General features: G+C 42.1%; 1 protein-coding gene across 8 annotated transcripts in view; it reads right to left on the minus strand.

Moving 5' to 3' along the window:
- SGMS2 (sphingomyelin synthase 2) overlaps positions 1-23,575 on the minus strand; it is a 98,512-nt gene that overhangs the window by 72,639 nt on the left and 2,298 nt on the right. For 2 of the 8 annotated variants that reach the window (XM_027543876.1, XM_027543875.1), the window contains one exon: positions 15,899-16,071. The exons of 5 other annotated variants lie outside the window; for them this stretch is intronic. The gene's annotated coding sequence lies outside the window, so the exon portion shown is untranslated. Of the gene's footprint in view, positions 1-15,898; positions 16,524-23,575 lie in introns of those variants that run through there. One more of the 8 variants, XM_027543881.1, reaches the window with a different exon arrangement.

Below are 23,575 nucleotides of genomic sequence, written 5' to 3' on the forward strand. Positions count from 1 at the left end.
CTGAAAGATGTTGCTATGAAAGTGCTGCACTCAATATGCCAGCAAATTTGGAAAACTCAGCAGTGGCCACAGGACTGGAAAATGTCAGTTTTCATTCCAATCCCAAAGAAAGGCAATGCCAAAGAATGTTCAAACTACCGCACAATTGCACTCATCTCACATGCTAGTAAAGTAATGCTCAAAATTCTCCAAGCTAGGCTTCAGCAATATGTGAACCGTGAACTTCCAGATGTTCAAGCTGGTTTTAAAAAAGGCAGAGAAACTAGAGATCAAATTGCCAACATCCGCTGGATCATCGAAAAAGCAAGAGAGTTCCAGAAAAACATCTATTTCTGCTTTATTGACTATGCCAAAGCCTTTGACTGTGTGGATCACAATAAACTGTGGAAAATTCTGAAAGAGATGGGAATACCAGACCACCTGATCGGCCTCTTGAGAAATCTATATGCAGGTCAGGAAGCAATAGTTAGAACTGGACATGGAACAACAGACTGGTTCCAAATAGGAAAAGGAGTACGTCAAGGCTGTATATTGTCACCCTGCTTATTTAACTTATATGCAGAGTACATCATGAGAAATGCTGGGCTGGAAGAAGCACAAGCTAGAATCAAGATTCCTGGGAGAACTATCAATAACCTCAGATATGCAGATGACACCACCCTTATGGCAGAAAGTGAAGAGGAACTAAAAAGCCTCTTGATGAAAGTGAAAGAGGAGAGTGAAAAAGTTGGCTTAAAGCTCAACATTCAGAAAATGAAAATCATGGCATCTGGTCCCATCACTTCATGGGAAATAGATGAGGAAACAGTGGAAACAGTGGATGACTTTATTTTGGGGGGCTCCAAAATCACTGCAGATGGTGATTGCAGCCATGAAATTAAAAGACGCTTACTCCTTGGAAGGAAAGTTATACCAACCTAGACAGCATATTACAAAGCAGAGACATTACTTTGCCAACAAAGGTCTGTCTAGTCAAGGCTATGGTTTTTCCAGTGGTCATGTATGAATGTGAGAGTTGGACTGTGAAGAAAGCTGAGTGCCGAAGAATTGATGCTTTTGAACTGTGGTGTTGGAGAAGACTCTTGAGAGTCCCTTGGACTGCAAGGAGATCCAACCAGTCCATTCTGAAGGAGATCAGCCCTGGGTGTTCTTTGGAAGGAATGATGCTAAAGCTGAAACTCCAGTACTTTGGCCACCTCATGCGAAGAGTTGACTCATGGGAAAAGACTCAGATGCTGGGAGGGATTGGGGGCAGGAGGAGAAGGGGACGACAGAGGATGAGATGGATGGATAGCATTACTGACTCGATGGACGTGAGTCTGAGTGAACTCCGGGAGTTGGTGATGGACAGGAGGCCTGGCGTGCTGTGATTCATGGGGTCGCAAAGAGTCAGACATGACTGACTGACTGAACTGAACTGACTGAGTGAAGTGTTCCCAAAGTGCTTGCCTCAAGGAACCCTGAGGTCAAGAGTTTTGCTATTAGCTAAGAAGACACAGCCAACACAAGCACATCTGCCAATAAGACAGAAATTGACCACAGAAATAACAGCCAGGTCCCAAGAGATATCTCTTCAGCCATTTGCAAAATTCCAGTTAAGTTTTTATACTGTGATTTTAAAGTGAAACATTTGAGCTTCAAACAGCCTTCTTAAGGCTTCTGTGAGCTACAGCTGAAAACTACACATGGAGCCATGGGCAGGTAGACTCAGTCGGTCACCCTGAGCCCCTGTGCACACCCTGCATGGTAATTCTCCTCTCAGTGCTGCCTCAAAGGGTGTGGGATCTTTGCACCTTTTCCTGCGAAGCCATCCTTAGGATGGAGGCAAACCTCAGGACTCTGGACCTCAGAGCTCCAGCTCCAGTTTCCTGCTGGAGTCACACGTTTTGCTCACTGTGGTTCCTGGACAGCCCTGACTGTGGCAGCTCCCAGCTGACACCACACACTTCCACTACTTCCCTTTCCCGACACAATATTTAGCAACTACAATGGCACCCCACTCCAGTACTCTTGCGTGGAAAGTCCCATTGATGAAAGAGCCTGGTAGGCTGCAGTCCATGGGCTAGCTAAGAGTTGGACACGACTGAGCAACTTCACTTTCACTTTTCACTTTCATGCATTGGAGAAGGAAATGGCAACCCACTCCAGTGTTCTTGCCTGGAGAATGCCAGGGATGGGGGAGCCTGGTGGGCTGCCGTCTATGGGGTAGCACAGAGTCGGACGTGACTGAAGTGACTTAGCAGCAGCAGCAGTAACACTTGTGGTTGATAAAAAAAATAATAATAATAAAGCTGGCTCATCAGACCACTATATTTGTTAAATCAGTTACACTAAAAGAAACTATCTAAATTCTCATTAGGATATAATCAAATCTCATATAAATGAATAAAAATGTATTTGAAGACAAGTGATTTTTAAACAATCACTCTGTCAGGACCTTCCTTGGTGGTCCAGTGGTTAAGAATCCACCTACCAATGCAGGGGGGATGGGTTCAATCCCCGGTCTGGGAAGATCCCACATGCCACGGAGCAACTAAGCCGGTGCCACATGCCATGGAGCCACAACTACTGAAGGCCATGCGCTTTAGGGCCCGTGCTCTGCAACAAGAGAAGCCACCTCAATGAGAAGCGTGTGCACCAGGACGAAGAGGAGTCCCCACCGGCCGCAACCAGAGAAAGCCTGAGTGCTACAGCGAAAGCCCACTACAGCCGAAACACATAAATAAATGCCTTCTGTCAATATTTTCTTCTTTTCAAGTTTCATGTTGTAAAGGATTAAAGGATTCTTAGAATTCAAAAAGAGCTAATTAATCATTTACATGAAAAAGGGAGTATGTACCCAACCTTATGATTATTTTTTCAAATAGTATTTTGGAATCTAGGTTCAAGCACATCATTTAAATTAAGAATCCAGCCTCATTTTCTTTAATGATGATGGCAGAATAGGGAAAGGGCTCAAGTGTTCGGCAAAGGGGGCAAAAAGAAATGAAACTTAGGGTCTAACATCATATATTACCTTTAGTAACAGATATAGATGGATATATACATGGGTTATACATATATATATATATATATATATATATACACACACACACATATATATGCACACATAAGCTATATATGTTTTTTCTTTTATTTTCCAATTAAACTTATAGTTTAGAACTTGCCAAATATCTCGATACTATAGAAAGATATATATTTGTCATTGTTATCAGCAAACCAAAAGACCTGTTCATCCTCCTGATTTCCTCATGTCATATTTTCACTAAGATAAACTCGACTGTGGTAACACATAACCTGACTCCTCCTAGGTGGGCAGGATCTATTTTCAGGGGGTGATATCATCTCAGCTGTCCTGATTTGAAATGACTTCCTGTCTGTCAAGTTTTGTTTCCCTCTGCCAAATGCACGTCACCTCTAGTTCACATTAGACTATCCTCGCCCCCCACCCCGCCTGTGGAATGGGTGTATGGCCCAAACTATTCCATGGCCCCATCTCTCTTTTAGCAGTTTCATTACTGACACACCCTCAAGTAGAACAATAGTTGCTAGAATAAGAAAGGAAAGGTCTTTTAAAATCTTGGACACCTTAAAGAATAAACAGTGCTATCTAGATATTCAATCTTGCATTAAAAAAATATGCACATTCCTTCCCCAGTCCATTTCCCTTAATATCAGGTTTATTATTATAACAACTCTGAGAATCATACTTAAGTTTTTATAATTGATCTAAGATCCTTGGAAAAATTTCTGTCAGGTTGTACTCTGGGGTCAAGAAGACCCCAAAGTGATTTTAAAAGAAAGTACGGAAGTGAGAATTGGACCATAAAGAAGGATAAGAGCCAAAGAAATGATGCTTTTGAACTGTGGTGCTAGAGAAGACTCTTGTGAGAGTCCCTTGGACTGCAAGGAGATCAAACTAGTCAATCCTAAAGGAAATCAATCCTGAATATTCATTGGAAGGACTGATGCCGAAGCTCCAATACTTTGGCCACCTGATGTGAACAGCCAACTCACTGGAAAAAACCCTGATGCTGAGAAAGATTGAAGGCAGAAGAAGAAGGAGGCAGCAGAAGACGAGATGGTTAGATAGTATTACCGATTCAATGGACATGAATTTGAGCAAACTCCGGAGACAATGGAGGACAGGGAAGCCTGGTGTGCTGCAGTCCACGGGGTCAGACAAAGAGTCAGACACACTTTACCAACCAAACAACAACAACAAAAAGTGAATTAGGAGGACTGGAGACCATCTCTTGCAGTCAATCTCTGGAAAAGGGTCCTGACACACCCTTCTGTATGTCAGAGGAATAAAAGTTGGTCACAGGAAAGGGTTTGACAAGAACTAGCAAGTGTCTGGTTTGTGCCAGGCAGGGTAAACTCCTGGAAACAAACAGACATGGTCCATCCCCTCGTGGAGCCTACCACCCAGGGTGGGACACATCCTGTCAAAAGAAGGAAACAAGTACCCAGTTACAAACTGTGAAAGTGGATCAGCAGTGCCGAGAGAAAATACGAGGAGAAACTAACTTTAGACAGAGGACAAGAAAGGACCCCCTTGAGGAAGGAGCATTAAAGTTGAGACGTGCAGGATGAAAAGATGCTGGCACTTTGACGGTGTTAATTCAAACAAAAAGCCCATGATTTGGTGGTACAACAAGGTGTGACTTGGGTTAAGTGGAAAAACTAAAAGAAAAAAACACACATACCTTTATATGTATGTATATAATCTACATATTTATTCATATATATCTATCCATAAATTACATAGATGAAAACAAAAAATATAAAACACTTCGTTACCTCAGTTTCCTATTAAGTATAGCCTTTAATTTGGGTGGCCATTTAACTCAACATCCTAACCAGGCCAGTTCTGAGTAGAAGAGAGATTTACTAATAATTACACCAGGGGGCTTCCCTGGTGGCTCAGTGGGAAAGAATCTGCCTGCCAATGCAGGAGACATGGGCTCAATCCCTGGTCCGGGAAGACCCCACGTGCAGCCAAATAACTAAGCCCACATGCCACAGCTAGTGAGCCTGTGCTCTAGAGGCTGCGAGCCACAACTACCGAGCCCGCAAGCTGCAACTCCTGAAGCCTGTGCTCTAAAGCCTGTGCTCCGCAACGAGAGAGGCCACTGCAACAAGAAGTCTGCACCGCAACAAGAGAGTAGCCCCCACTTGCTGCAACCGGAGCAAACCCCGTGTGGCAACGAAGACCCAGCACAGCTAAAAACAAATAAATAAGCAAATAATTTAAAAACCAGTAACCACACCAGGGCAGTATGTATACACAAGAACTGTCCCAGGCAATCAGGACACACTGCATGTATGCATGCTAAGTCACTTCAGTCGTGTCCAACTCTTTGCAACCTCATGGGCTGCAGCCCGCCAGGCTCCTCTGTCCATGGGATTCTCCAGGCAAGAATATTGGAGTGGGCTGCCATTCCCTTCTCCAGGAGATCTTCCTGACCCAGGGATGGATCCCATGTCTACTTATGTCTCCTGCACTGGCAGGCAGGTTCTTTACCACTAACACCACCTGGGAAGCCCCATCAGGACACATAATCACCTTAATTATAACAGAGTCCATGGAACATGGCAAGATGTCATGGAACACAGATCAGATGAACAATATTAAAATGTGTCTCCTTTAGTGAAGTTTTTAAAAGAAAAAAAAAAGGTTTTAAGAATTGAATTGTTAAAAAAAAAAAAAGAAAATTGTAAAAAACTAAAGTCCACAGAAGACTTTGTCCACATGAAGCAACATCCTATTAAACAAACTAGTGAGCCTGCGCTTACAAACTAAAAGATACAAATTAAAGAATGAAGAGTAAAGTATTAACATAAGGAATTAACTTCTAACAGGACCAGAAGCTTAAAGTAATATTTTCTTTAATTAAGAAAGCTAATCCTTGCCGGAAGAAATATCAATAACCTCAGATATGCAGGTGACACCACCCTTATGGCAGAAAGTGAAGAGGAACTAAAAAGGCTCTTGATGAAAGTGAAAGAGGAGAGTGAAAAAGTTGGCTTAAAGCTCAATATTCAGAAAACTAAGATCATGGCATCCGGTCCCATCACTTCATGGGAAATAGATGGGGAAACAGTGGAAACAGTGTCAGGCTTTATTTTGGGGGGGCTCCAAAAATCACTGCAGATGGTGATTGCAGCCATGAAATTAAAAGACGCTTACTCCTTAGAAGGAAAGTTATGACCAACCTAGATAGCATATTGAAAAGCAGAGACATTACTTTGCCAACAAAGGTCCATCTAGTCAAGGCTATGGTTTTTCCAGTGGTCATGTACGGAGGCGAGAGTTGGACTGTGAAGAAAACTGAGCACCGAAGAATTGATGCTTTTGAACTGCGGCGTTAGAGAAGACTCTTGAGAGTCCCTTGGACTGTAAGGAGATCCAACCAGTCCATTCTAAAGGAAATTGGTCCTGGGTGTTCTTTGGAAGGAATGATGCTAAAGCTGAAACTCCAATACTTTCACCTCATGCGAAGAGCTGACTCATTGGAAAAGACTCTGATGCTGGGAGGGATTGGGGGCAGGAGGAGAAGGGGACGACAGAGGATGAGATGGCTGGATAGCATCACCGACTCGATGGACGTGAGTCTGAGTGAGCTCTGGGAGATGGTGATGGACAGGGAGGCCTGGCGTGCTGCAATTCATGGGGTCGCAGAGAGTCGGACACGACTGAGCGACTGAACTGAACTGAATCCTTTCTAAAAACATAAACCAACCCCATATAGACATTTCCACACCACAGTCTCCAGTACCACTTAGTCATTGCCATTACCAGGAGACATTTGCACAAAAACAAGATTTATATCCTTCTCTTGTTTCTATTCTTCCACCTAAAGGAATAATCCTCCATTATTAGCAATGCACTTAATATCTCCACAGCAACTAGTATAATTGGGCTGTTGTGGCAGGAGGATAATGAAGTGGAAAACCAAATGATAGAAGTAGTACAGAAGGAAAAAACACTTCCACACAGCCTTGGCGGGAAAATAACTACCACGAAGAAAAAAATGAAACTTGCTAAAAGAACCATTTGGGGGTTGCTTCAGTCAGTCGCGACTTGGCCTTTAAGATACTAAAGTATGCAAGGAGGCAAATAAAAGCTTTCAAAATGATGAACTGTACGGAGCAAGTGCAGATCACGGAAAAGAACTCTGAGGTAGGGAAGAGATGAGATTCCTGAAATAGACAAGAAGTGATTTCCACAGGTTTTCACATGCGGCTCCCAAGAAGGTACAGGGGACAAGGTACAGGGAAAACACCCAAGAGGGCATTAGAGCTAAGCTAGCCTCCCAGACCAATCACTGGCCACTGGGGAGAATGGGGAGGGGAAGTGGGGCCATCCGGAGCGAAATACACCCTGAGCCCAGGCCAGACAGTGGCTGCGGAAGGCTGAGGGCAGCAGGTTGAGAATCAGGAAGCCTGGGCTCTTCGCCAGCTTCTGCCTGACACCACACAGGGGTAAATAATGCTGGCAAAAAGGCAGTATTCGAGAATACTCATTAATTTAGAAACCATGTGTTGAGTGCCTACATCATGCTAGGAAATTGAAAAAAAAAGAAAAAAAAATTTTGCTCCCGAGGAGCTCAGTCTGGAAGAAACATAGTTTCAGCAGAAAATCATATTACAGTACGGTTGTCCAGTGACAGAGAAAGGCCCAACTATTCTGGAACACAGAGGGGACACCTAGCCCATGGGGGTGATGGGGAGAAGGGAAAGAGTGAGGCGGAGGCTGGCGGTCAAGGCATTTGTGCTTGAAATCAGTCCTCTAAAACGCTCAACAAGATCACCACGTAAAGGAACCCTCCACATTGTAAAACCCAACGAACAGCGCGTTCTCATTGTACTCAGCTTGAAAACTCAGAACAGAACTGATTACTCCATCCTGCTTTACACACTCAATTTTGTTGGCATCTGGAAGGCTGCCTTTTTGGTCCTCCTCCTACCTCGCTGGTTACTCCTGGGTCTCCCCCCCGCTTGATCTATTTATTAATTCGGTTAGTCTGCACAGCCTAATCTCTGCCTCTCTTCTTGGCCTCCAAAATCTCCCCAGGTGACTCTAGACTTCCCATCACTTTATATAGCACTTCTATGCTGACACCACTGGCCATGATCTTGTCCCTGAATGCAGTTTTCAGAATCATTGCTGGTCGTTTGACAACTCTCTCCATTAGGATGTCAGCTAGGCAACTAGCTGGCCAAAATAGAACCCTATTCGCTACAATCCCCGCATCCAGAAAAAAAAAACAAAACAAAACAGGATTTGTGCTTGATTTCTCCTACTCTGTCATTTCACCCATCCAGGCCTATCCATTAAGTCTTGTCAATTCTGTCTCCAGACCTCTCAAATCCATCCACTGCTCTCCATCTCTAATACCACCACACAGCTCCAGCCCCCATCAGGTCATGTGTCTCTCCTTCTTTAAAAAAAAAAAAAACTTATGGATTTGGCTGTGCCAGATCTTAGCTGCAGCACGCAGAAGCTTCGATCCTCATCGCAGCATACCACTCGGGTCTTCAGTTGCGGGATGTGGACTCTTAGTTGCAGTATATGGGATCTAGTTCCCTAACAAGGGATTGAACCTGGGCCCCCTGCATTGGGAGCTTGGAGTATTAGCCACTTGACCACCAGAGAATGCCCTGCCTCTCCTTCTTAGATCACTGCAGAATGCTTTCTCATTGCATTTGGAGTAAAACTTACAAAATTGGGCTTCGCAGGTGGCATCAGTGGCAAAGAACTCGCCTCTCAAAGCAGGAGGTTAAGAGACACAGGTTCAATCCCTGGGTTGGGAAGATCCCCTGAAGAAGGGTACGCAACCTGTTCCAGTATTCATGCCTGGAGAATCCCATGGACACAGGAATCTGGCGGGCTATGGTCCTGGGGTCACAAAGAGTTGGACAAGGACTGGAGCGACTTAGCACACACGCCCCTCCTCACTGGGTTTTCGTGCCTCGGCACCTGCTTTCTCACTCCTCCCTGCTCAGACACTGTGGCCAGACTGGCCTCCCTGCCTTCCCTTGCGTAACCAAGCACTTAGCCTGTCCCCTCTGCTGGCTCCTTCTCAGCCTTCACATCTGAGTGCAAGTTCAACCTCTTTGACAAAACTTTTCTGACCATGCTCGGGTAGGATTCCCCAGTCACTCTCAGCATATTTCCTTTAAAGAACCGGTCCAAGTCTGAACTGATCTTGTTTATTAGTTTTACTTGCTTATCATCTGCTCAACCTCCCTTTTCAGCACTTTTTCCTGTCTCAACACATTAAACTCATACAATCTCCGTTAAGGGTAGAAACTTTGATTGTCTATTGCTCACTGAATCTAGAATCAAGAATAAAGTCTAGCACACAGCAAGTATTCAAAAATAGTGTTGGATGCATTAATCAGTTTCAGAAGAAACCAAGGAGGGCTTGGGTCTAACCTCAGCTACCTGTTTAGTACAGGTATTTGAGAAAGTCAATATATTTATGAAATCGAAAGCAACCTATCTTGAGACCTCAGTGAGAACATCAGCTTGTCCAGTGGCTGGGGGAATTTTTTGCCACAAAATCATCCATCGTGATTTCCTTCCTTTGCATTTAGGTGATTTTCTTGTGCAGAACTGTCCTCTCCTTCCTTCCTTCCTCCGTCTCTCCCTGCTTCTCTCCGCACACCACCCTCTCGCTTCTTATCCCTCTCTCTTCTTCTCTCCTTCTCATACTGAACCTGAGTCTTCTTACAGTCTAATCTTATCTATTCCTGGCAGACTGATATTTGATATCAAGTAATGATTTCTCTGATCTAGGCTTTACAGTGGCCTTGCTTTCTAAATTGTCACAATAAGCAACTGAACAAGAACACAAATTAGTAAGCAACATCATGCATATAAACAGGGCAAGAAAAGAGTGAAAACCAGGGCATATACCACCACATCCCACTTATTACAGCTCACAAAGGTATATGAGCAGCCATCCTTTCTGTACACATGAATCTAATAATCTAAATATTTCATTTATAGGCCCAGGCATACTGTCTGGCACTGATATTCACAAATTTATATTACAGATAACCTTAGAGAGATATTTCACTGTACCGTTCAGCCTGTTCTTTCTAGCAAAAGGAACCAGAACCAGTTTTCTCTAGTAATGCCAGGATATAATTCAGTTTATAAAATACAACACACCAAAGTCATGGATGACAACTATTAAGGGATATTCTAAGGATAACCTCAGACTCATGCAGGGTATTGTTCCTTAAGGATAAGGCTGGTCAGAGCTGCAATGCCTGGCAAAGCAGCCACTAAGTCCACGTGACTCCTGAGCACTTGAAGCATGGCCAATCTTAAGCCTAGATGTGCGGTCAGTGCAGAACACACACCGGATTTCTGGAAGATTTAGAAAAAAAGTTAAAATGTCAAGAATGTTTACATTAATATTAATATTAAATATGATAACAGTTTAATATATTGGTTAAATAAAATGTGTTTTTAGCAAAGTGACTCCAAATATCCCATCACCATGGTTTTAAGAGTTTCCAGTTTTTATTCTACTTCTACACGAGACAGTCTATTCCCTCTGTGAAAAGGGCTTCCCTGGTAGCTCAGATGGTAAAGAATCTGCCTGCAATGCAGGAGATCTGGGTTCGATCCCTGGGTCAGTAAGATCCTCTGGAGAAGGGAATGGTTATCAATTCCAATATCTTGCCTGAAGAATTCCATGGACAGGGGAGCCTGGCAGGCTACAGTCCATGGGATTGCAAAGAAATTGCTATAGATATAGATAACATCATCTAGTTAATTGTCAACCATATTTCTTTAAAATTACCAAAAATCCTTTATTATCCCTTATTTCATTTCTTAAGCAGGAAAATTCCCAAGATTTTAGTTCTTGTGCCGGTGCTACTTTGCACAAAAGGCAATCCTTAACTGATGCAAGCTGTCTCCAAATCACAATGTAAGATTGTTATTGAAGGATTCCTTAAAAATCAAAACCCCCAAACTAACCGCATTCATTATGATAATTCTTGCTATTTTAAATTTCCATAATTGACATACTGATTCCAAGATATTGTCTACTCCAGGGTCTACAACCCTCTAGGTACTTACTACAGATGACCCAATGTATGATACTACTTTTTATTTGTTTTAATTCATTACAGTTTGAAAAGCCCTTGTATAGAAGTGCTCCTGCTCTCAAAGAATTCATAATAACACTGCTAGGCAAACAAAGCAAGTAACAGATTTTAAAAATATAAAGTGAGGGACTTCCCTGGTGGTCCAGTAGTTAAGACTCCACGCTTTCACAGCAGGCGGTGTGAATGTAATTCCTGGTTGGGGAACTAAGATCCAGCAAGCCAAGCACATGGCCAAAATTTTTTTAAAAAGAAAAGAAGTAAAAAGACTCTGACTCGCATCCATCAGAATGACTGTTATCAAAAAGATCACAAATGTTGGTGAGGATATGAAGAAAAAGGAACACTTGCACACTGCTATTGGGAATGCAAATTGGTGCAGCCACTGTGGAAAACAATATGGAAGTTCCTCAAAAAAATAAAAATAAAGCTACAATACGATCCAGCCATCCTGCTCCTGGGTATACATTTGAAAATGAAAACACTAATGTGAAAGGATACAGGCAGCCCAGTGTTCACAGCAGCATTATTTACAATGGGCAAGATATGGAGGCAACTTAAGTGCCTCAGTTCAGTTCAGTTCAGTCGCTCAGTCGTGTCCAACTCTTTCCAATCCCATGAACCACAGCAAGCCAAGCCCCCCTGTCCATCGTCAACTCTCAGGGTCCACTCAAACCCATGTCCATAGAGTCGGTGATGCCATCCAACCATCTCATTCTCTGTCGTCCCCTTCTCCTCCTGCCTTCAATCTTTCCCAGCATCAGGGTCTTTTCCAATGAGTCAGCTCTTCGCATCAGGTGGCCAAAGTATTGGAGTTTCAGCTTCAACATCAGTCCTTCCAATGAACACCCAGGACTGATCTCCTTTAGGATGGACTGTTTGGATCTCCTTGCAGTCCAAGGGACCCTCAAGAGTCTTCTCCAACACCACAGTTCAAAAGCATCAATTCTGCGCTCAGTTTTCTTTATAGTCCAACTCTTACATTCATGCATGACCACTGGAAAAACTATAGTCTTGACTAGATAGACCTTTGTTGGCAAAGTAATATCTCTGCTTTTTAATATGCTGTCTAGGTTGGTCATAACTTTCCTTCCAAAGAGAATAGAAACATGGATAAAGATGTGAGATAATGTACATATAACGGAATATTACTCAGCCATAAAAAGGAAGGAAAATTTGCCATATACAACAACACAGATGGACCTGGAGGATATATTATGCTTAGTGAAATAGGTTGGACAGAAAAAGACCAATCTTTTATGTTATTACTTATATGTGGAATCTAAAAAAAACAAACTAGCAAATAAACCAAAACAGAAACGGACTCACAGATATAGAGAATAAACTAATGGTTACCAGTGGGGAGAGAGAAGGAGCAAGATAGGGATAAGGGACTAAGAAACACCAACTACTATGTATAAAATAAATAAGCTATAAGGATATGTCGTGGCTTCCCCAGTGGCTCAGCGGTAAAGGATCTGCCTTCACTGCAGGAGACACAGGTTCGATCCCTGTTTCAGGAAGATCCCCTGGAGGAGGGCATGGCAACCCACTCAGTATTCTTGCCTGGAGAATCCCATGGACAGAGGAGCTTTGCAGGCTAAGGTCCAGGGGTCACAAAGAGTCAGACATGACTGAAGCAACTGAGCATTCACACATGCAAGGGTATGTTGTATAGCGCAGGGGATACAGTCAATACCTTATAATTCCTATAAATGGAGTATAATCCATAAAAAATGTGAATCACTACATTGTATACCTGAAAGTAATATACTATACCTCAATAAAAAAACTAAAATAAAATAAAAGGAATCTGGAGTCAAAACTCAAGCAATAATGCCCACAGCCACCACCAGCATCATATGCAGACCATCATCTTACCCTAAACAAATGCAAGCCTATAAGGAGTGCCACGTGGGGTGCAGAGCCACATTTCTGTTAGGCAAATCTGATGAAAGGCTAAGAGGCTCAACCTGCTCTGGAATCAACAAGACTTTTCTTTTTTTGCTAAAACCTTGATACGGTCGTTTAAAATGGACAGTATATATTTGTGTGCTGGGCTGTGCTCAGTTGGCTTCAGTCGTGTCTGACTCTTTGAGACCTATGGACTGTAGCCTGCCAGGCTCCGCTGTCCATGGGATTCTCTAGGCAAGAATACTGGTGTGGGTTGCCCTGCCCTCCTCCTGGGGATCTTCCCAATCCAGGAATCAAACCCCTATCTCAGGCATCTCCTGCATTTCAGGCAGTTTCTTTACCCACTGAGCCACCTGGGAAGCCCATTTACTTGTATACAAATATACAAATGTACAGAATTACCAAAAGCTAAATCCCTCTGCCCTAAGGTGGTTCAGTTTACATGCAAACTAAAACAACCTCCAAAGTGTAAACACTGCTATACCTGACCTGTCCATATAAGTCGTGAGATTAAGCAGCTCTCTCACAGGGCTGGCATAAAGGGGAAAAAAAATCAAAGCACTGATTGTTTCAGTAACTGTCTGTATTATCAGTTTCCTGTTGCTGCTGTATAAGTTACTATAAATTCACTGGCTTAAAATAACTCAAATTTCTTCTCTACAGTTTGAGAAATCATAAGTCCAAAAGGGGACTCGGTAGGTTAACACTGAAATGTCAGCAGGACTGTGCTCCTTTCTGGAGGCCCCGAATCCATTTCCCGGCCTTCCGCAGCTTCTTTGAGATCACGTGCATCCCTTGGTCCAGGGCCTCCTTCCATCTTCGAAGTTGGCAATGGCTGTTTGGCTTTTTCTAATGGTGCCAACTCTTTGACTCTTCTCCTTCTCTTTTCCACTTATAAGGACTGTGGTGATTACATTGGGTCTACCCAGATAACCCAGGATAGTCTGTATCCTTAGTCTGCTGATTAGCAACCTTAATCCCTCACAGCCAAGTAACATAACAGGTTCATCGTTTCTGGGGGTTTGGATGTACACATCTTTGGGGTACCATATTCTGCCTGCCACCTTGTCCAAGAGTAATTAGCAAACATTTAAAGAAACCTCTCACATGTTCAAGCTATTCTCTTACAATGAGGATTTTTTAATATTTTAATTTATAATAAGTGAAAGCCTAAAACTTAAAAAATAAGTAATATTAAAGTAGCAGGAATAGGTTCAGTTGAGTGTACTGATCAGGGGACTGGGAGAAAGAATTCACTGCTCCTTTTCCAGACAAAACACGCAGCCTGACTGAGGTCTCACAAGCTTATACAGAAAAATGTTTGATGATACCATATCATCAACATATTTCGATAGCGACACAAGTGTGTGACCTAGCTGTAGTCCTCTACATGGTAAATCATAAGGAGTTGACAGCACGTATGGACAGCTGTGATGTTTCTTTGCTAAAACTGCATGTGCAAGGACAAAATTGGACCCGAAGTGTGAGATACACGCTGCGGCCGCTGCTGCTAAGCCGCTTCAGTTGTGTCCAACTCTGTGCGACCCCATAGACAGTAGCCCACCAGGCTCGCCTGTCCCTGGGACTCTCCAGGCAAGAACACTGGAGTGGGTTGCCATTGCCTTCTCCAATGCATGAAAGTGAAAAGTGAAAGTGAAGTCGCTCAGTCGTGTCTGACTCTTCGAGACCCCATGGACTGCAGCCTACCAGGCTCCTCCGCCCATGGGATTTTCCAGGCAAGAGTACTGGAGTGGGGTGCCATCGCCTTCTCCGAGATATACACTAGATTTCTACGAACAACAGTGTAGTGCTTAGACACCACAGCCAGACTGTCCACTTTCAAGACCCAGATTTGCCTCATACCGCCTGTGTGACTGTAGGCAAGTCACTTAACTTGCCTACTGTGTCTCAAAAGAGGATTCTTAAAATGGGGGTAATAACATCTGTCTCAGAGTGTTGAAGGAGGAACAGATGAAGAAGAGTTCTAAGTGTTCAGAGCAAACCCTGGCACATAGTGGGCACTTTAAGTGTTTGGAAAATAAAATTGTAAATGTTCCTGCTTGCTGCTTATAAACTTACACACACACACACACACACGCACACACACACACACAGATGTTAATTTAACAGAAAAAAAATGCCCTTTGCTGATACTAAAGTTTGGAAGCGACTATGGGGCAGTAATAACTGGATGGTTAAAGAACTTACAGATCCAATGCAAATCTCAGAAAACAGTAGCAGCTGTGTTAGATAAACCATCTCAGGGCCTCCTAAAGAAAGATGCCCAGCATACTATCCAGGGAGGACAGTAGGGTCTGTGATCCTTAATGGCCTTGGCACTTTCTGGAACAGTGGGGCTCATGGTACAATCCTCCTCGGAAGGCCGGGCTCTGAGGGACCGTGGTGCTGGGCTCGCCACGGCTACCAGCATCTGCGGAGAGGGCTGGCATATCGCGGTGGCAGCCTGGAAGGCTTGTCAGCGTTCACAGCTGATGTTATACACTTCTTATGAAAGTTCTTGAATTCAATGGCAATGGATGATCAATTTACAAAAAATCTTATTTTAACCCCGAAAGAAAGGAAGAGGAGAGGGTAAGAGATAGGACCCAGACGCTACAATAGAGGTGAGATGTGACAAATGGTCATTCCATTACCTAAAAATACGTTAACTTCATGAGAAATAATGAGACACAATCTGATCCTTGAGGCAATAGGAATGAATCCTTTGTTTTAAAAGTGAGAAATAGAGTCTATATGCAAAAAAGTGATGGCTGAGCCACCAAATATTAACAATGAACCGAGCATTAGCCTCAGTGTTTTACACACATAAAGTAGTATGATTCATACTTACCTCAGGAAGTAAATACTATCTTAGTCCCCTTTCACACCCAGGAAATGAAGATTCATCACAGGAAGTTGCTCATACGTCACCTGATGGTAAGGGATGTTTCTGGGTCATAAATCAATCCAAGCTGGCCTGAGTGAGCCTATGGAGCCTTCGTCTCTCTGATGTTACTTCACGGCCTGAAGGCAGCACAGACCAGAGAAACATTCCAGGAGATGGGGTGGTAGACACAACCACGTATCAAAATACATCCCCTCAAACCTCAAACCTGCAAACCTGCTGTATCTCCAAAGCAAGCAGAGAGATTACAGAACACCGAGGGGGATTACTGGGCAGAGCGTGGGCATGAGAATCAGCAGGCCCTGCTCCTCGGCCTTCCAGCTTCGCAGCCTTGAGCACATTGACCTTTCTAAATTGTTTCCCTACTTCCACAGTGGAGAGAATATAATTTCTATTGTGCAGGGCTGCCTGAAGATAGAGAATGTGATTTAATCTTCTCTAGAACCTAACTCAAGAGTACTCAACATTGTTTAACCATCACTATTTCACTGCACTATCTCTGGCTTCTGTGTCTGGTGAAACTTGGAGAACCAACTCGTTCAGTTTAGTTCAGTTGCTCAGTCGTGTCCGACTCTTTGCAACCACATGGACCGCAGCAAGCCAGGCCTCCCTGTCCATCACCAACTCCTAGAGTTTACCCAAACTCATCTCCATTGAGTTGGTGATGCCATCCAACCATCTCATCCTCTGTCATCCCCTTCTCCCGCCTTCACTCTTTCCCAGCATCAGGGTCCTTTCAAATGAGTCAGCTCTTCGCATCAGGTGGCCAAAGTATTGGAGTTTCAGCTTCAGCATCAGTCCTTCCAATGAACACCCAGGACTGATCTCCTTTAGGATGGACTGGTTGGATCTCCTTGCAGTCCAAGAGACTCTCAAGAGTCTTCTCCAACACCACACTTCAAAAGCATCAATTCTTTGGCACTCAGCTTTCTTTATAGTCCAATTCTCACATTCATACATGACTACTGGAAAAACCACAGCCTTGACTAGACAGACCTTTGTTGGCAAAGTAATGTCTCTGCTTTTTAATATGCTGTCTAGGTCAGCATTGGGTATCTCTCTGTCTTAAAGGTTCAGCTTCATTTTCAGCTACTGCTGCCAGTCTTTTCCTGAAAGGTCTTCTCTTCTCACTGGAGGTGGGCTGCTACCTTGGCAACCCAGTTAGCTAAGTGATGCCTGATCCAAAACCACTTATTCATTAACATTTTTTCCTACCCCTAAAGGAAAACTCATTCCTTCACACTTTCTCTAGTCAGATCAGACTACCTACTTAAAGTACTCACAGGTAAGGAAAAGTATCCTTAGCCCATCTGGGAGGGGTTCATGTTAAGAGGTATTTCCCAGGATGGTTCTCATCAGCCGAGCAGGTCAGAGAGGCCCCTAACGTGCATTTTCACTCCTGGGAGGCCAGATGGTCCAGGATCACATGTGATCCCAGTTTCAACAGCAGGAGCAAGCCTTGGGATTAGGTATGTCTTCCCAAGGGACACAGAATCTGCCTTTGGCACATCTGCATCCTTCTTTTCATATCTGTTTTCCCATCTCCAGGGCAACTCCTCCCTCGAGTCCCTCCCATTTATGGAAAAGCTTTTTTCACAAAGTTTGACTCATCGAGTATTTTGCATTTCTAATCATCTTAATTGAAAAGAGGTTATTTAAAGGGACTTCCTTAGTGGTCCAGTGGTTAAGAATCCACCTCCCAATGCAGGGGACAAGGGCTCGATCCCTGGTCCAGGAAGGTCCCACCCTCGGAGGAGCAGCTAAGCCCGTGAGCCACGACTGCTGAGCCTGAGCTCTAAGAGCCTGTGAGCCGCAACTACTGAAGCCCACTTGCTTAGAGCCTGTACTCCACAGCAAGAGAAACCACCACAAAGAAAAGCCCAGGCACCGCAACTAGAGAGCAGCCCCAGCTTACAGCAACCAGAGAAAGCCCGCACGTAGCAACAAAGACCCAGCGCAGTCATAAATAAATAAATAAAACAAAACCAAAAAAGAGGTGATTAAACTCTTGAGTTGATACTCATCTCCCGTTGTTGTTGCTCAGTCACTAAGTCATGTCCGACTCTTTGCAACCGCATGGACTGCAGTATGTCAGGCTTCCCTGTCCTTCACTATCTCCTGGAGTGTGCTCAAACTCACGTCCATAGAGTCAGTGATGTCATCCAACCATCTCATCCTCTGTCACCCCCTTCTCCTCCTACCCTCATTCCTTCCCAGCATCAGAGTCTTTTCCAATGAGTCGGCTCTTCATATCAGGTGGCCAAAGTATTGGAGCTTCAGCATCAGTCCTTCCAATGAATATTCAGGGTTGATTTCCATTAGGATTGATTGGTTTGATCTCCTTTGTGTCCAAGGGATTTTAAAAGAGTTTCTCCAGCACCACAGTTCAAGAGCATCAATTCGTCAGTGCTCAGCTTTCTTCATGGTCCAACTTTCACATTCGTACATGACTACTGGAAAAACCATAGCTTTGACTATACAAACTTTTGTTGGCAAAGTAATGTCTCTGCTTTTTAATACGCTGTCTAGGTTTGTCATAGCTTTTCTTCCAAGGAACAGGCATCTTTTAATTTCATGGCTTCAGTCACCATCCACAGTGATTTTAGAGCCCAAGAAAATAAAGTCTGTCAGTGTCCACTTTTTCTCCATCTATTTGCCAAGAATTGATGGGACCGGATGCCATGATGTTAGTTTTTTGATTGTTGAGTTTGAAGCCAGCTTTTTCAGTCTCCTCTTTAACCCTCATCAAGAGTCTCTTTAGTTCCTCTTCCCTTTCTGCCATTAGAATGTTATCATCTGCATATCTGAGGTTGTTGATTATTTCTCCCAGAAATCTTGATTCCAGCATATGCTTCATCCAGCCTGGCCTTTCATATGATGTACTCTGCATTTAAAGTAAATAAGCAGGGTGACAATATATAGCCTTGACGTATACTCTCCTCCCAATTTTGAATCAGTCCTAGTTTTTCATAAATATGGTGCTTCCAGGTCCACAGTTTCAATTGGATTGCAATTTCCCCTTATACAGGTATTTATCAAGCACTTTCTTGTGTAAGCAAGTCCTGTCAGGCAAACTTAGAGTTAAGGATACCCTACGGTGAGTATTTCAGCTTAATTTCACAATTTTGCCTGAGGCCAAGCCCTAACATTTGGGTATCTCTCTTTCTGCCCTAAATGAAGCTCTGGAAGGACTGTTGCTGAAGCTGAAGCTTCAATATTTTGGCCACCTGATGCAAAAAGCTGGATCATTGGAAAAGACCTTCACGCTGAGAAAGATTAAAGGCAAAACAAGAAGTGGGTGGCAGAGGATGAGATGGTTAGAGAGCATCATCAGCTCAATGGACACGAATCTGAACAAACTCTGGGAGACAGAGGGGGACAGAGGAACCTGGTGTGCTGCAGTCCATGGGGTCGCAAAGAATCCGACACTACTTAGCGACTGAACCACAACAACAAAAGAGCTCAGCACAGGCGCTACCAGGTGGAGAAATGACACTGACCTGAAGGGCCTTTCCAGTCTTTTACTTCATTTGACTTTCAGTAACTAGCTGTCTTTCCTGACACTTTGGCTTCAAAATGATCTTTCATCTCCTTTTATGCCCTTCTCTTTAACACTTTTATTATGTGGTTTTATTCTTTTTAAAGAGTACAAGGGATTCACTGAAAGAAATCATGTAAACATAAGACAAACACTCAATCCAGCTAATGTTGCTTTAAAAAAGAAACTAAACGTGTACAAGTTTGTTTGAAAGTTTCAAGTGACACTATCAAGCTAACAGTGATAAAAATGTTTTATCACTAATTTTGTCCCAAGTGACAAAATTCTGAGGCTGAATTTTAAACTGCAAGCAAATGATCATATAGGGTTTTACAGCAGGAAAACCAATCATCAAATAACGGATTATCCTATTTATACTGTAATTTTATTAGCTGTTTCTTTAAATTCTGCTTTGAATTAATAATTATTGTTAGGAATTAATAAATTGAACTGATCTGAGTTTCTATATAAAAAGGTTGAATTGAATACTACTCATTTTCCAATATCCTTTATCAAAATCATGAGGGTAAGGTAATGTGCGTTGGATATGGAAATATAAACCCAAAAGAAAAAAGTATGACTCAGAGTAGCAAAGACAGTGTGCTATTATAATAAAACTCGAGAAATGTTTAAATGAACATATGCTTTATACCTATAATGAAAGCTAGCTAACGGATTTTTTTTGGCACTTTCATTAAATCAACAGGAAAATGTCTTAGCAATGATACACTTTTTAAGAGATCAAAGAACAAATGTCTAAGATTTTCTTTTTTTGGCCGCACAGTATGTGGGATCTTAACTCCCCAAACAGGGATCAAACTTGCACCCTCTGCATTGGAAGCAGGGAGTCTTACCCACTTGACCACCAGGGAAGTCTCTAAGATTTTCTTTAAAGATGACCTATTTAAAAATGAAAGAGCTTATTCTAAACCTGGTGATAAATCTGCTAAATGTAATATCTGCAAAACGTAATCTGCCTATCCTACTAAGTACCAATGATGTAAACTGTAGAAGCAGAATTTCTTTTCTGAAATATGTGTAGAACCTGAATTTCTTTTCTGAGATACACACTCACAGCAGCACTATTTACAATAGCCCAGACATGGAAGCAACCTAAATGTCCATTGACAGAAGAATGGCTAAAGAATATGTGACACATATTTACAATGGAATATTACTCAGCTATAACAAGAATGAAATAATACTATTTGCAGCAACAGAGATGAACCTAGAGATGATCATACCAAGCAAAAAGTCAGAAAGAGAAAGACAAACACCATATGATACCACTTACACGTAGAATCTAAAATAAGATGCAAATGCACATATCTACGGAACAGAAACAGACTCAAAGACATAAATTACAGATTTGTGACTGCCATGGAAGGAGCTAGGTAGGGAAAGGAAGGATTGGGAGTTTGGGATTAACAGCGCAATTTATTACATATAGGAGAGACAGACATAAGGTCCTGCTATATAGCACAGAAACCTATATTCAATATCCTGCGATAAACCATAATGGAAAAGAATATGAAAAAGAATAAATATGTATAACTCAGTCACTCTGCTGTACAGCAGAAATTAACACAACACTGTTGATCAACTCTCCTTCAATAAGTTTTTTTTTAATTCTTTTCTGTCTGGCAAAGTCAGTACTACTCCATTCTGCTATATTTCCCCATAAAAGTTCAGCTTTCTGTCTAATAGCAATAATACAAACACAAATAGTTCTTTAAGAAAGCCTCTGTGTTCCATTTTCATCAGATAAATCCCTTGGGTAATGAGCTATGGACCTATTGTGCAGCTCCACAGAGAATGTTGATCCTACTGCTGAAATCTTATGAGAAACACTAAAGGAACATAGAAATTAAAACAAAGTTTAAAGAGAAAGGAGAAAGTTTTCTAATCCTGAATATGGTGGGGGAAAAAAAAGGCACATAAATTAAAGATCAAAATTCACTTTTTAAAATGCAAAATGACTAAAATAATCATGAATTACACACAGATACAGCCAGAAGAATATTTACTGCAGAGTTGTTTAAAACAGTGAAAACTGGAAACTAACTGTCCAACAATAGGGAACTGCTTGAGATGCAGTCATTCAACCGAAAACTATAAAAGATGTTGTTTAAGCATATATTTTAGTGATATAGAGCCATCCATATTTGGATGGGGATTTTAAAAAAAAAGTTAGAAAACAAACCAATTTCGTAGAGAATAATTTTCTAGCTGTGTAACTTTAGGAAAGTTAATTTCTCTAAATCAGCCTTTTCCTCCATAATCATACCTAACTCATAGGGTTGGGGTGAGCATAACAGGGGATCCTAAATATATAGAGTAACTGGCACATTGCCTGGCTCAGAGTAAGTGCAATACAAGTCAGAAAGGATTTAAGAACATAACACTAAGAATTTTCTGGGTGGTGGCTGATTTGATTACCTTGTACTTAAACCTCTACAAGTAACATACTACTTATTTTTTTTTTAGTTATATACTACTTATGAGGAAAAATAAATTGAAATACTATTCACACACAGTGATTATTCTCTTAAAATTTAAAACAGTGCTTTCTTTCCTCACAGTAAGTAAATCTTGGTTGAACCGATTTTACCCCTTAGATTTCATTTAAACAAGTCTGCTCTGATATGTTTAAAATTATTTAACGGCTAGATTTGTCTATAATATTTTTACTGGGTAAAGCAAAGCATACTTATATTGTTCAGCCTCATAGCTTATGAGCCCCAATTCAGCATACTTTAGATAGCTGCTGCTGCTGCTAAGTCACTTCAGTGACTTAAAACTTAAGTTTGACTCTGTGCGACCCCATAGACAGCAGCCCACCAGGCTCTGCCATCCCTGGGATTCTCCAGGCAAGAATACTGGAGTGGGTTGCCATTTCCTTCTCCAATGCATGAAAGTGAAAAGTGAAAGTGAAGTCACAATAGACCTCAAATTATCAGCGGAAGGCAGCCTATCATGGTGTAGTCACTTCTGGTTTCCTTCCAATTCCCTACCCTTCTCTCTTTCTTCCTCTCCATAATCAAAGCTTAGGGGCTATTTCTACCAGACTGAAAGCCAGTTACAGTGCCTCTGTCATCTTAGCATTGCTAGTACCTAGCACAGTGGCTGGAATATAGTAGCTGCTCACTAAACATTCACCAACTGAACAAATACCTGATAATTATAGTTCAGGATGGAGGCTTCAAATCCCCCACAGGGGAATTGGATAAAAGTGAGTAGGCTAGTCTAGTCTGAAACTGTCTAGATTTCTCAGTAATTCTTCCTTTTTTAAAAAGAAAACAACATCTCACTTCAAAGTATCACTTTTTTAAAAAGTTCTCATTTGTGGAGAAGGAAATGGCAATCCACTCCAGTATTCTTGCCTGGGAAATCTCATGGACAGAGCAGCCTGGCAGGTTACAGTCCATGGGGTCGCAGAGAGCCGGACATGGCTTAGCAACAAAACAAACAGTAAGTGCATAGCTTCCTATATCTGATGTCAAAATACCGATTGTAATAGTTTTCCATTGTTATAAATTGCAAACTTTTTAAAGCTTCTTGAAATGAATAAAGGTTAAGCATGAAAAAAAATTCTCATTTGTATTCCAATGTCAATTTGCATAGATGTAAGATTATTTCTATTTTTTCCCTGTATTTCATTTAAATGTCCCACAAGAATTCCAGAGAGTTTAAGTAAACTGCTCAAAGTAACAACACAGCCAGTAAGTTACCACCCAGATAGCCTTAGGTCTTCTGGGTTCTGGTGACCAGATCTCTACATCACACTGGGGGTGGGGAGGATTCCCTGTGACCTTTGACCCTAAAAGTTGTTGTAGATATGGTAAAAACAAATGTTTTTAATATAACACCTGAACAAATGCTCCTATCCCTCCAAATATTTCCTAGAGGCTTTTATAAAATTCTGTGAAAAGAGAAAACCGAGGACAAGAGGCAGTAACCCAAAGGTGTCCAAGTATTTCTCTCCATGTTCATAAGTCAACCAGCTCTGCTTAAAAATGAAACTAGAGAAATCAAATTAAACATTAACTCATTAAAAAAAAAAAAATAACACTTCAACCAGAAGA

Source organism: Bos indicus x Bos taurus, chromosome 6 (genome assembly GCF_003369695.1).
Source record: "Bos indicus x Bos taurus breed Angus x Brahman F1 hybrid chromosome 6, Bos_hybrid_MaternalHap_v2.0, whole genome shotgun sequence".
Classification (NCBI taxonomy): Eukaryota; Metazoa; Chordata; class Mammalia; order Artiodactyla; family Bovidae; genus Bos; species Bos indicus x Bos taurus.